The following is a 13,993-nucleotide window of genomic DNA, read 5'->3' as shown; positions in this document are numbered from 1 at the left end:
AAAAATAAATAAATAAGCAAAAAAATATATATTTATATATGCATTTCTTAGGTTTTCAAATTAAATATATGTAATTATATATTTATTATATATTCCTTAGGTTTTCAAATTATATCTTTATTATTATATATTATCACATGTTTATTCTTTAGGTTCCTTATATTTATATATTCCTTATTTCTTTTTTTTTAAATTTATTTGTTTAGTTATTTATCTATTTATTTATTTTTGGCTGCTTTGGGTCTTCGTTGCTGAGTGCGGGCTCTCTCTAGTTCCAGTGAATGGGGGCCACTCCTCGCTGTGGTGCATGGGCTTCTCATTGTGGTGGCTTCTCTTGCTGCAGAGCATGGGCTCTAGGCACACGGGCTTCAGTAGTTGTGGCACGAGGGCCCGGTTGCTCCGCGGCATGTGGGATCCTCCCGGACCAGGGCTACCCATGTCCCCTGCATTGGCAGGCAGATTCTTAACTGCTGCGCCATCAGGGAAGCCCTCCTTATTTCTTATAGTTGTATATTTCTTAGGTTTTCAAATTATACATATAGGTAAAGATTTTAATCCTTTCTTAATAAACAGTAGCTTTTTACTCTAACTAGATGCACTACATGGTGAGTTCTCTCTCTGTCTGATAAATCTAAATGAATTAGGCATTTGTAATTCGTTCTTCAGTAATTGAGGGACGATTTGGATATATAACTCAATATCATTTGCCAGACAATATTCTTCAAATGTATTATTCATGTGGTGCTTATTATTTTGCAAACACTTCATAGTATACAAATGCACCTGCTGTCTGCCATTCATCTTGCTCCTCTATTCTGTCTCAATTATTTTGTCTCCATCAGACAGGATAATAATCACAAGAGAGACAGGGTAAAAGTTTCTTGACTTGTAACAGATGAGTGAATAAAAAATAAGTTTAGATAAACTGAAAAAAATGACAACGGAATTATAGGGGAAAGAATGAATAATTGTGATATGAAGATATCTTTAAATATATATGCTAATTGAAAAAATTATTTCTGTAGCTCCTAAACAATATATTTTAGGATAACAATGTAAGGTAAGAAACTAAATGACTAGTTCAAACACCCTCCCCCAAAAAACCCTGAGTAAATTCATACATGTGGAAAATACTTTTAAAATATTTTATATGTAAGTGTAAAGATTTATATCACTCAAAAATATCATCTTCCTGATTTTCTGGAAGGTTGCTTGAAAAGAATGGAATATTTGAAAATATCAGAAAAATATATTTGTTAACAGTTATTTTTGTTGAAAGACTTAATTTTATTGTAATGATATTTGCTATTTGAGACATCCCCTTGGATGACCGGTAAACATCTTTCATTTAACATGTCCAAATACGATGACATTCATCTTTTTCCTGATCCTATTAGAACCTTTACTGTTTGGTGTTAGAATAATTCACAAAGTAACTGAATTAATTACCAAGTAATTTTAAATAACTTAAAAAATAGAAAATCTATCTGCATACCCTTCTTATCCCTAACTGTTTCTACTCTAACTTTGAGGGATGCCTAGAGAAATTCTCAGGCTTCCTTCTTAATAGCTGAACAATCACCCACCTTGAATGAGTCCTGACACTAGCAAATGGATTAATGATAAAATATTTTCATCTGTGACATTTCTGACCAAGTCACACTCCTTTGCTTAATATCCTTCCCTGAATCTGCACACTCTGTGGAATCAAATTCAAACTATTTTGTTTAGCTATACAAGGTCTTTTTAGACCAGGATTTGTCTTGTATCTCTTTCCCAATCTCCTACCACTTCCCCATTCACATCTGTGGCTTTGGCAGTACTTAACACTTGGTGCTCCCAATGTGCCGTGTTCATCCTCACCTCCATGTGTTGGTGGAGACCCTCAAGCAGGAACTCCTTCCCATTCTCTGCTCATAGCTTAGTACTCAGCCTAAGTACCACCAATCTGGATCTGGGTCTACTTCCATATCATCCTTTATTACAGCACAGTTCAAACGATTTCACAGGATTATTTGTGAATCAAATATGGTAGTAAATATTAAAAAAGAATTGAAAAGGTAAATTAATATAAACATCCTTTTCAAATTTTTGTTTATTTTTTCAAACATAGATTGTATGACTTTGCATTTACTTATATAGCATTAGTACTTTTACTTGAATGGTTAAAATTTTACTATAATTATAATCATATGTAATGTACATTTATATTCTCTAACTCTGTGTTGAATGTCACAATTGTCTTTTTAAAACATCAGAAGAATACTAAATGAGAATTATTACTTATTTAAATATAATTTAACTTTAAACAGAGATTATGATGATAAGAAATAAGAAAATTAAATAAAGCTTTTTTTTGTTTTCTTGGATTTGAACCAAGAAAATATTCCTGAATTCACAATTCAGTCATAGGTCATTCTGACGAACTATAACATATGTTTCCTTCTACAAAATTCCAAGGCTAAACTAAGGAACAAGAAGAAGACAAACCAGTAAGATACTCCTTTTTATTTCAAATCACCTCATTTTTGGTGCATTTATGTTTCTTAGAAGTTTTGAATTCTGGGCATATACCAATGTATGCAAATAAGACAATGTCCTCCTGTCTTTGCTTCCCTGTTATTGTCACGTGATAACAGCCTGATAGTCTTATTAGATGTTTGGGATGACAGGACTTAAAAACGATGTGGTGGGAAAATGGGGAGTTGTTCAGTAAGTAGTTTCAGTTTTGTAAGATGAAAAAGTTATAGAAATTTGTTGTACAGCAATGTGAATATACCTAACACTGCAGAACTTATACATAAAAATGGTTAAGGTGATAAATTTTATGTTTCATGTTTTTTACCACAATTAAAAATTTAAAACAACAATAAAACTGTGGCATACAAAATACTTCATTTTCAGGGTCCTTAGGGGAACCTCAGTCACCTATGGGTTCACAGCCCTGTTGTTAAAAGCACAAACCTCTGAAGCCAGCCAGTTTTAATTTCAAAACATGGCTTTGCCACTTACTAGTTGTGGGGCCATAGGTAAGTCACCTAACTTCTCTGTGCTTCAATTTTTCCATCTGCAAAATGGAGATATTTCATAGGACCCTTTTCACACAGTTGTTATAAGTATTAAAGAAGATAATATTTGTAAGCTGCTGAGACATTCCACAAAGTAAATTATCCAGAATGACTGAAATGGAGGAGTTATTCTCACCAAATTTAGAGGATATGTTTCAGATGATCTAACAATATAGGCTATCTGGCAAATGTGAAATCCCTCTGATGAGCAATGGGGGCCACCTGGAAGTGGTGCTAATTCTCCAATGCAAATGAGTGAGATCAGCATTATCGCTGATTTATCAAATGATGTGGTTATCAGTTTTCTGACGCTGTGGACACAGCCAACAAATGGTAGTTGCTAATGCAAGCCCCAAATCAAACATCCCAACAGGAGACCTTCTGAATTGCAAATTAAGTTGCCTCACCCATTCCCCACTCCACATAGCCTGCTTCAGTGTAGGTGGCTGAGGACTTTATGTATTTAATGACTGATGATTCACCTATAAAGAGAGGGAGGAGGCCAGTGACCACCCAGTGTTTCAGAGTGGAAAGAAGCCTGTGGGTACAATTGTAGGCACCAATCAAAACCAGTAGTGCCCAACTCCTCACCTAAAATGCTTAACAGTAACTACGATGGGGTTGCCATACTTTGCATTCATTCATTCACAAATATTTATTGAGCACCTATAACAGGACAGACGAGGTCAAAGCCCTAAAGACACAGCAATAAATGAGACAATGCCTTTCAAAAGCTTACAGCCTAGTACATTAAGAACAAGTAAATATTAATAGAGAAAACTCTAGCTTGGCTTTCAAATCGGATTGATCAAGCACAATTCCTGCATTAACCTTCTAATTTTTAAAATTATATTTCAAGACTCTATGGCATTCAATGGTAATTTTAAGAAACTTTGCCAATTAGGATTTAAAATGGAAATAGCAAAAGACTTCCAGATGTAGTGTTGACATAATATCACTTTTTTATCACTTGCCCTCATTTCAGCTTAATAAGCTCTCTTGGCTCTCATCTTTCAGTGTTTAATCCAAAGCAATTAAACTGATGTGCAAATGCCATCTCCATTGCTTTAAGAGTGACACGTAACACAATTTCATTATGATAGGCAACTGGAATGTTTGTAGAATGATCAGCTCATTTTTATTTTTAAAAATGTGCTTTTCTTGCAAGGTATGCTTGTAAATAAAGTGTCCACACACACATATTTTACTTGATAAATAACATGTAGATAATATTTGTCTTGTATACTGAACACAAAGTCCATACCATGTGGTATTTCTATTTAAAAGCCTGCTATTCTTTTGCTTAGTCTCTACAGAAATGAATATTTTAGGTAATGAATTATATTTGCAAAAAGTACAGGATAAGCAGAAAATGAACAAAGTGTGTGTGTGTGTGTGTGTGTGTGTGTGTGTGTGTGTCTGTGTGTATTGTTTAAGGTAGTCTTTTACGATTCAGTTCTAATTAGGGAATGAGAAGGTTATAGTGCAAATTCCAAATACACTTTATTAGATTCAATTAGTTAAGTATGCGTGGTATTAATAGTCCCAGTTCTTCACTCCTGCCTGTACCCATACCCTTGAACCTGTAACCTCCACTCTGAGTCTGAGTCCACCATGTAACTTGCTTGGGCCAATGGGATCTTAGAAGTAATGAAGCAGGGGCTTAAATCAGTACTTACACATCTCTTCTTCCTTTGTTGCACTTCTCCTGTTGACATGAGAACACACCTGAGCTAGCCTCTGGAGGATGAAAGTCTCACAGAGTTAGATTCTAGCCACCCCAGTTATTCCATCTGAGGCCATCCTAAATCAGACAACAAGTAGCTGACTTCTAGAGAGGAAGTCAGCCGTAGCTGGCTAGGTTTAGGACATAGTATACTTTGTCATCTCTGAGAGTCATATTTTTATCATCATCAGTTGGAACAAATGCATTATGTTGGATGGTACATATCACTGTCTTAAGAAGGAACAGATTTTCCATTAAGCATTATTGATATATATTCAATAACACCCTTAAATACTCAATAGGCTTTAGAAACATACTCTATTAAGAAGAAAGATGTATCAGAATTTGAGCATTTCTTAAAAGGAAACATTTTTCAATTAAAGGCCTTAGTCTAGTAGCTGAAAAAATATTTGACAGACAAATTAATATTCATAATTCAATAAATATTTATTGAGAAACTGTGTGTTACTCATTGCCCAAAGTTCTGAGATACAAAATAGGATTAGCCTTTGGACTTTAAGTGTTATGCTTGGTAAACTCAAATTTTAAAAATCCTAATTCAACCAAATACTATAAACAACAACAACACAAAAATGAGCATTACAAAATTTGTTTTGACAGAAATAATTTTAAAATATTCAATTTGTATTTATGCCCAAAAAGGAAACAAAAATATAAAAGAGTGAAATATGTGAGCTATAATTAATCTGAACTTTATTTTATTTTAATTCTGACTCCTATAATTATTTTGTGACTAATCTACTCCATGGGTAACCCAAGACTTACATGGCTAAGAAACATTTATGTGACTCTAAAAACCTGCAGTTTTAGCATGATCCCAAGACACACAGTTGTCCAATTTACCAAACCTTAAATCACAGAAACGCTTATCTCCCATTGGGAGTGTTTAGGGTTTAGAGTATGGGGCTAAGGTGAGGTTGATAGGGTTTAAGTCCAATCTCCAACATTTATTCACTGCCTGACCTCAGGTCAGTTATTTAAACTCTTTAACGTATTACTATAAACATTTTTGAAATTCCAGAGTTGAACTACACTGAATATGACCTTTTAATGTTGGAATTATTACTAGCTAACAGATATAGTTTTGTTCCCACTGATTCTATAGCTCCATGACATACTTTCTTACCTATAATAAGAATCTAAAATGAAAAAAAACAATTTTAGCCCATTAGCTTAACAGTTTACCTCACACACTCCTTTTGACTTTGATCATCACACCTAAATTTACAAACAAAAATTTTTCTGACACCCAAAAAGAAATAAATAATTATCTTGGGGTGATAGCTTTATGCTACAAATGTTTCCCAGTTGTAATCACTGGAGTACATGAAAAAGAAAAGTATCTTTAAAAAATGTATCTGACAAAGCTAACTAAATTGTTGGAATACAGATTGCTATTTATGATTATATTGTCTACTTCTTACATTCTTCCTAGAATTCTTCACACATTGTATGCATCCCTTGGGTTCTTCTCATAGCATTAGATATAAGATACACAAATTATTAAATACAGTTACTGGGTTAATAATGATTTTCTAAATCCCAAACTCTGCACAATCATTAAAGTTATAATCATCATCATGACTTATCTTTTAAAGAAGTGTGGCACTGTGGAAAAAATAATTCATTGTTTATTAGAAGCACTGAGATTGAGCACCATCTATATCAGTGTGCTGATTGATTTGGCAAGTCTCACTCCTCTGAGCCTCTTTGCTCTCATGTATAAAAAGTGAATAACAATATCTGACCTAACTCATAGGCTTGACATGAGGATCACAGTTAAAATGCACATGAAAGTAAATAAAAGTGGAAGACATTCATAAACAATAAAGTTACGCATTACTAATTTTCTATGAGTCTGAGTTTCACTTATAAAATAGCAATAATAATTTCTAGCTCACAGGATTTTCTGAGGATTCAATAGAAAAATACTTAACATGCAAAACACCATAATGCCAGAGACAGAGGAGTAGCTCAATAAATAATGGTGGTTGTACAACTTTAAACATTTAAAACAACTTAGAAATTTGGAGATAAAGTATTATTTACATATATTATACTCCATAATATAATCACATATTATACCCTTTTTCATTTGTAGTAAACTGTTCCGAATGAGAAAAAATAGCTGGAGAAAAAAAAAATCTGACATGAGAATAATACGGTGAGACTTTCTCAGATTCTTAGACGTTCTCTGATTCTTTCTATTATCTCCAGATGAAAAAAAATTATAAAGTATCAGACGTCATATTATTAACTTTCCATTTCTCTGTTGTTTCTAGGTATTGGTTTGATGAGTAAATGTACCAAAAATATTCTTTTGAGGCCAAAAGATCCTTTGTTATAGATAATATCTGATAAGTAGTTCTAAGAAAAGAGAAGACTACACAACAGCCCTGATTCATGTGGTCAATACTCAAATATTCATTAATTGATTTCTTCAAAATCTGAATACAGGTTAGAATTCTCCAAGATTAACATGGGCTCCTGTGCGTTTAATTCCTCCATCATTCCTTCCTGTCTAACCTCTTTTAATCAGTTTAAATCCCATAACTCCTTCCTGGCTTCATTTAATTCCCTGACAATCTAAATCTAAATCTAAATCTAAATCAATCATCTCAATACCCATGAGTTTCTCACTACATCTTTTTATTTCACCCAATTTTCCAAGTCCTGACTCCTTCTTCAAAGTCATGAATTCATTCTTAAATCACACAACCAAACCATCCAGACGTTTTATTTAAAGATTATTTTTTGTAAAATCCCTATCATATTAATGAGAGTACTATTTCAAGGTGCTTAAGATTGATAGAAATTGTCCAAAGGAGAAAATTAAGTTAAAATGTAGATTAGAAATAAAGCTGACAGCAGCAAGAAAGCAAGGTCAGAGAATGAGAATTATGTCCTAGAAATCTGAAATGTTAAATAGAAAATCTGGTTGAGAAAAGTCCTATATAAGAAAGAGTGGGGAAGTTCTATTTCTAGTAATATGGCAAACTAGGTTATTTGGACCAAGAAATGAAAATAAGTAAAAATACTAGATTATTTCCCTCAAAATGAAATAGTTCATAAGGATGCTAGGCCAATATCTAAGTAAAACCAGAGCTCAAAGAATTAAGTGGCCCACTGAAGACATTTTCCTGGGGGCATTACTGAACTCAGTAATCTCAGTAACCACAATCTTGGTTTAATGGTGGCACAGGTCTGATAGCCTAGGGATTGGGGGTTTAATCAAATCTCAAATTGGAGAGAACCCTCATTCAGTAAAGCTAAGGCCTACAATCATTAAGAAAATGATGAAACATAACTAAACTTCACCCTCTCCAACGTCTTACACATCCTTAAGGTAGATCTATAGCACAAATTCATATTACTTACATAGTTCCCCCAAAAACCTCAAGCTATGAATTTCATTTAATTTATAGTGATCCCAGAGTGATCACACCTTAGGCACTTGCCAAGGCAAATGGAAATCCTTTCCAGAAGAGTTCCCCTTCATCCTAGGCCTCAGAGAATCCCCCAAAATAATATTCTAAGGAAAATGATCAGCTCGTTGAAAAAACAGACAAACAAAAACCAACTAAGCACAAAGGGGAAATAAAGTGCCTTGAGCAAGAATCATGAGAAAGAATAAAGAGAAGCTATCTCTCCGCTCTCTGTAGTGAAACTACAGATTTAAAGTTACCAACCAGCCATTTTAAAACAAAGAAATAAAAGACAAACATAAGCATATATAGATATTTCTGTATCTGTCTATAAAAATTACCTAGCCAATTTAAAATAAGACAACTCTTAGAACTTCTAGAAAAGAAAATATAATAAATAAAATTAAAATCTCAAGGGATAGGTTTAATACCACATTAATTACAGCTGATGAGAAAATAGAAGTGAAACATACATGCAGTGATGGAGAGGGGGGCAGTCACTGAAACAGGGGAGTACCCACCATCTCCCAAATATCCTTCTTTACTCAGGGTTAGCCATGACAAATTGGTAGTGGAATCCTCTTTATAAATGGGAAGGTTCTTGAGGGTCACAGATGATGCTAGGTCAGCTTTGGTAGTAGTACAGATGTAAGGACACCAAGGCCACATATTTCTAGATTGCATCCTTGGCCTTGATCATCCTTAAAATGAATGTTTTGCTGCTTATATAAAGGATAGGAAGAAGGTAGAGCAAATCAAAATCTACTTTTAGAAAAATCAAAAACAAAACAGATGCTCGCCATATATATGTTAGAAGTTTCTTCCCAAGTATTTAATTATACAGTTTTCTTTTCAATATGAAAATGAATTTAAATAGCATAAAAAGTGATTTTTCTAAACTGTAATCAGACTTTCAGAGAAAAATAACAGCCAAGCACTTATTGTGTACCCAACAAGGCACCAAGTGTTTTATGCATATCATCTTCTCAACCTTCACAATATCCTAGAAAGAAGAAATTCATATCCTCCTTTGACACTTAAGGAAACAGATTCTGAGGAGAAATAAATTGAAAATGATGGAACAGGATTTGAACTCAGATCTGCTGATTTAATAGCTCAGGCTCTTAACTAAAAATAGTGTTATTTTATATAAAAATAAATTCAGGTTAAAAGAGCAGTGTCATTTTATTTTAAAAAGCACTTTTTACATCTATACCACTTCAATGACATTTCCCCCAAATTCCTTCTCTAACTCTGACAACTTACTATCAAACTAGAAGAACCCTGCTAGGTAAAAGGATATCCTGAATATAAGTTGTTTACCATTCCACAGTGTGAACAATGTCATAAGTGGAGATCTATGAGGCAACTTGATAAATATGATTGATTTGAGATCTAAAGAATCACATGGGTTAGAGTAACATCAGCTACAACAAGGCAAAATGTAACATCACTTAAGGGAAGAGGCTCCACTTGGTTTCACAGCCAGCTGTAGAGGATTAACAGACACCAGTGGCAGCATGCTGACTATGAGCCAGTTGGGGGATGCAGCCAAACTGATTTCAGCTAAAATTTGTTTTTAAATCACAATATTTAGACCAAGGGAGGGGTTCGTCTTGCTCTTCTCTGTGGTAGTTAGATCAAAGAAGAATGATGTGATTGGAAACTGTGTCATATAAATCACTGTGAGAACTAGAGATGTTTAGCTTATAAAAGAATATAAGAGTGTAAGAAGTAGGAGATGTGACAGAGGCACACATGTGTCCCCAGGCATCTGTCCATAGGGAGATCCTAATGATTCCCATCAGGGATTTTAGAAATTCAGTTTTGCACATTAGATTTATTGAGCTTAGAACCCACTCAAATTTTGTTTTGTGTTTTCTCTAAGTTTATTTATATCTGGGAAAACTCTAGCAAGGATCACAGCCAAGGAAGGCATTAAGATATTAAATTGCCTCTGAGCACCATTTATACTCCCTGCTTTACTGGAAGAGTAGCCTAAACAGGGATGTTACAGCTTTCTTAAAATATCAGAAGAGCTTATGTAAGACTGAAGAACTGCAATTGCTCTAGGGTAGGGTCCGAAGACAGAGAACTTGGCTCAAAAGGAAAGAACTTTGATGAGCTCAAAATAAAGAAGGAATTTCAAACTGAATGGTGCAAACAAAAATGCCTGTCTCAGGATGTCATGGACCCAAAGTTCAAATATAGGATAGACGCCCATTTGGCAGATATGGGGAAAAGGCACGTGAGAAGAGTTCTTAGGATTAAATGAGCTACAAAGTCCCCCCTCCCCCATCCTGAGATTATTTTAGACTAAAACTCCCAAATCTCTTCCCTTTCTTTAACTTTCTCCTGAACATCTAACCTCATTTTCAAATACTTGTTTGAAATAGTCATTCTCAAAATTCTTCTAGTATCTTACATCCATTCAGTTAAAGACCAGAATATATCATCTGCCCAATTTCCTGTTTTTATTCTGCTACCACATTATCCTAGTCATCCAAGCAGGCAACCAGTCATTATGGGCCCCTCCCTTTTCCTCCTCAATCAGTTGCTAAATCATGTAAATTCTGCTTTACACAGTCTCTCACATCCACCCCCTCCTTTCCAGTTCTTTCCCACTACCCTAGTCAAAGCCTTCACTATTTCTCACTTAGGCCATTTGGTAATGAGCTGTTAACTATTATCCTTCCCTCTGACCTCACCTCCATTCTATTTATCTAATATATGACAGCCAAATCAATTTTTCTTAAAAGTAGGCTGGATGACACATCTCCCTCTTCGAAATTCATTACCTCCTACGGAATTAATACAACGCCCTCACAATGGGATATGATCTAAAAGCTACATGGAACCTTTCCGTTCTTGTTCTCACTGTGATCATAGGTGCAACACGCTCCATTTCTGCCAAAGCTTTTGATTTTACATCCTTGGATGTTCTATCTAACTTAGGTAACATTAATTCCTTGCCTGGACTGTGCCTGTCTAATTTTCACCTTTGTAGTCAAAACTCATTTCAGGGGCTTCCCTGGTGGCGCAGTGGTTGAGAGTCCGCCTGCCGATGCAGGGGACACAGGTTCGTGCCCCGGTTCGGGAGAATCCCACATGCCACGGAGCGGCTGGGCCCATGAGCCATGGCCACTGAGCCTGCGCGTCTGGAGCCTGTGCTCCGCAACGGGAGAGGCCACAACAGTGAGAGGCCCGCGTACCGCAAAAAAAAAAACACCAAAACTCATTTCAAACACTACTTACTCAAAGACATCTTTACATGTATGATTACTCTCATTTATAATCTTTTATACCCCTTTGTTTACATGTTCTTTAGGCTATAATGTAATCCGCTTTGTATTGTAAGTATCTGCACACCCAGAAGAATTCACCCCGTTATACTTCAAAAGCCTCAAGCAAAAGGACTGTTACTCGTCATTGATGCTCTGTAGCATCTGGCACAGTGTAACTGTTCAATAAATAAATATGAGATAGACCAATTAATACTGCCATTTTCCAGTATATGCATTTCACTTTTGATTTTAACTTGGTATTCTCATAAAAATTTGACAATAAGTGTATAATGCATACACAATCATCACCGCCAGTGGACACACCTGGCAAGGTGTACTCCCTCCTGACAGTCAACAGTGGAAGTTTAATATGCCCTAAGGAAAGTAATTCACTAAATCCATCAGCTCTTTTGGTCAAAAGGATATATCACATTTGCAAATCAATTGTCTGCTTAAAACTCCTTTCCTTGTGAACATCTTTTGGGTGTGTTTACTTTTTATATATATATATATATATATATATATATATACACTATATCTATATATAATGTTTCTATATCTATTTATAATGCTTACTTTGCTCAGACATTGTTCTAAGTGCTTTACAAAATATAACTCATTTAATTTTAACTTGCAATTTCCTATGTTAACTCCTTCAATCCTTCAATTCAGGGATGATGCTAAAGGTATCTTTTATGATGCCTGCTTAGCCACATACCGTTTTAAATGAAACTGCCCCACTGAGAGCACAGATTCAAGCTCAGCTGGAGGCAACTAAACATCCTTCCTATTCCTACCACTCTATTCCCGCCTCCCTTCCCCACCCACAAATCCCTACAAATGAGGACAAGTTGAACAGTGATGAGCACTGTAGAGGGTAGAATAATGGCTCTCCAAAGATGTCCACATCTTAATCTTCAGAACCTGTAAATATATTACCTTATATGGCAAAAAGGACTTTGCTGATGTGATTAAATTAAGAATCATGAGATGATTAGCCAGGATTATCTAGGTGGACCTAATCTAATCACGAGGGTCCTTATAAGGGAAAGAGGTAGGTGTTACTTTAATACTGACTATACTGGGTAAGGACCTTGACACCAGTACAAAAGAGAGAAGAAATGGAAATGGGTCTGTTCTTCACTGGAGCCTTTTGGGATTTAAATCAAAGTACTGAACTGGCCTCAGTAAACAAAAAGGAATATATTTTGGTGATAACCCAAATAGCCAGAAAGTAACATTCCTATTTTAGAGGAAATATTAAAAGCACAGAGAAAACAAATATAAAACTCTTGCTAATTATCCATGTAATTGAGTTAATATTCCATAGTTGTTGGACTACTATTTGTAATGTGACTTAATGATTCAAAGAAATTGTCATATATTATGACACACACATATTCACATATACACCAATTTCTACTGTACACCATTCACAAAATAAATTCTAGACGGATTATACATCAAAATGCTTTTTTAAAAAAGCTATAAATGTACCAGAGTTTAGATTCTGATACTTGGGATAGGGAAGGCTGGAAGGCTTTCTTAAATAACATATAACAAGGCAGGGGGGTGGGGGAACCATGAAAGATAAGATTGATATATTTAATTTATAAAATTTAAAAATTGTCAACTTAAACAAAGTAAAAAAGATAAACAACACACTCTAAGAAAATATCTGCAATGTATAAAATCTACAAAGGATTTAAAAGAACAGGCTATGAAGAGGCATTTCAAAAAGGAGAAAGACAAAAGAGCCAGTAAATATATGAAAATCTGAACTCACTAGGAATCAGAGAAAAACATATTAAAATAACATGGTAGTAGCATTTTCTCTTTTCAATGCTTCTAAAAGATAGGGGGCCTATGAACTCTTACAATCTGCTGGTGTGAAAGTAAATTAGTACCGACATTTGGAGGGCAATTTTGCAGTATCTATTAAAGTCAACAATGCTTGTACCCTATGACTATCAGTTCCATCTCCTAGTATCTACCCAGAGAAATACTTGCTTATCTGTACACAATGAAGCATAATCATGGATTATAACTGAAATATTGTTTGTAATGGTAGAACATTTGGACAATCCTAAATATCTACCAGTAGGGCAATGATTTAATACAATTTTTGTGCGCTCTGTGAAATATTCTTCATGAGTTAATAAGCCTATATATACTGACATGGGGAAACGTTGCAGATGTATAAAAATGATCTACAAAATGATTCATACAATTTCAGTAGAAAAACAAACAAACAAAATCTGATTGCTTGTGCTCTGGAGAAGTTAGAGAATAGAGATGAGTATTGGCCAAGGCAGACTAATACATTCTGTGTGTGTTTTATTTTTTAATTTTTTTTTACAGTAGGAATGGATTCATGCTTTACTTGTCTACATAAACTATGTGGAAATTATAAATACTTTTTAAAAAGGAAAGCGAATCAAGGCAAATGTCTATGTAAAATGAATACCT

The 13,993-nt window shown here is 34.7% G+C and overlaps 1 protein-coding gene across 6 annotated transcripts in view; it reads right to left on the bottom strand.

The window, feature by feature from the left end:
* The window catches only part of IL1RAPL1 (interleukin 1 receptor accessory protein like 1), a 1,345,156-nt gene that overhangs the window by 601,646 nt on the left and 729,517 nt on the right, over nt 1-13,993 (bottom strand). The gene's annotated exons all lie outside the window — the stretch shown is intronic.

The sequence above is a fragment of the Stenella coeruleoalba genome (assembly GCF_951394435.1).
Source record: "Stenella coeruleoalba genome assembly, chromosome: X".
In the NCBI taxonomy this organism is placed as follows: Eukaryota; Metazoa; Chordata; class Mammalia; order Artiodactyla; family Delphinidae; genus Stenella; species Stenella coeruleoalba.
This window is presented reverse-complemented; position numbering and strand designations above follow the sequence as displayed.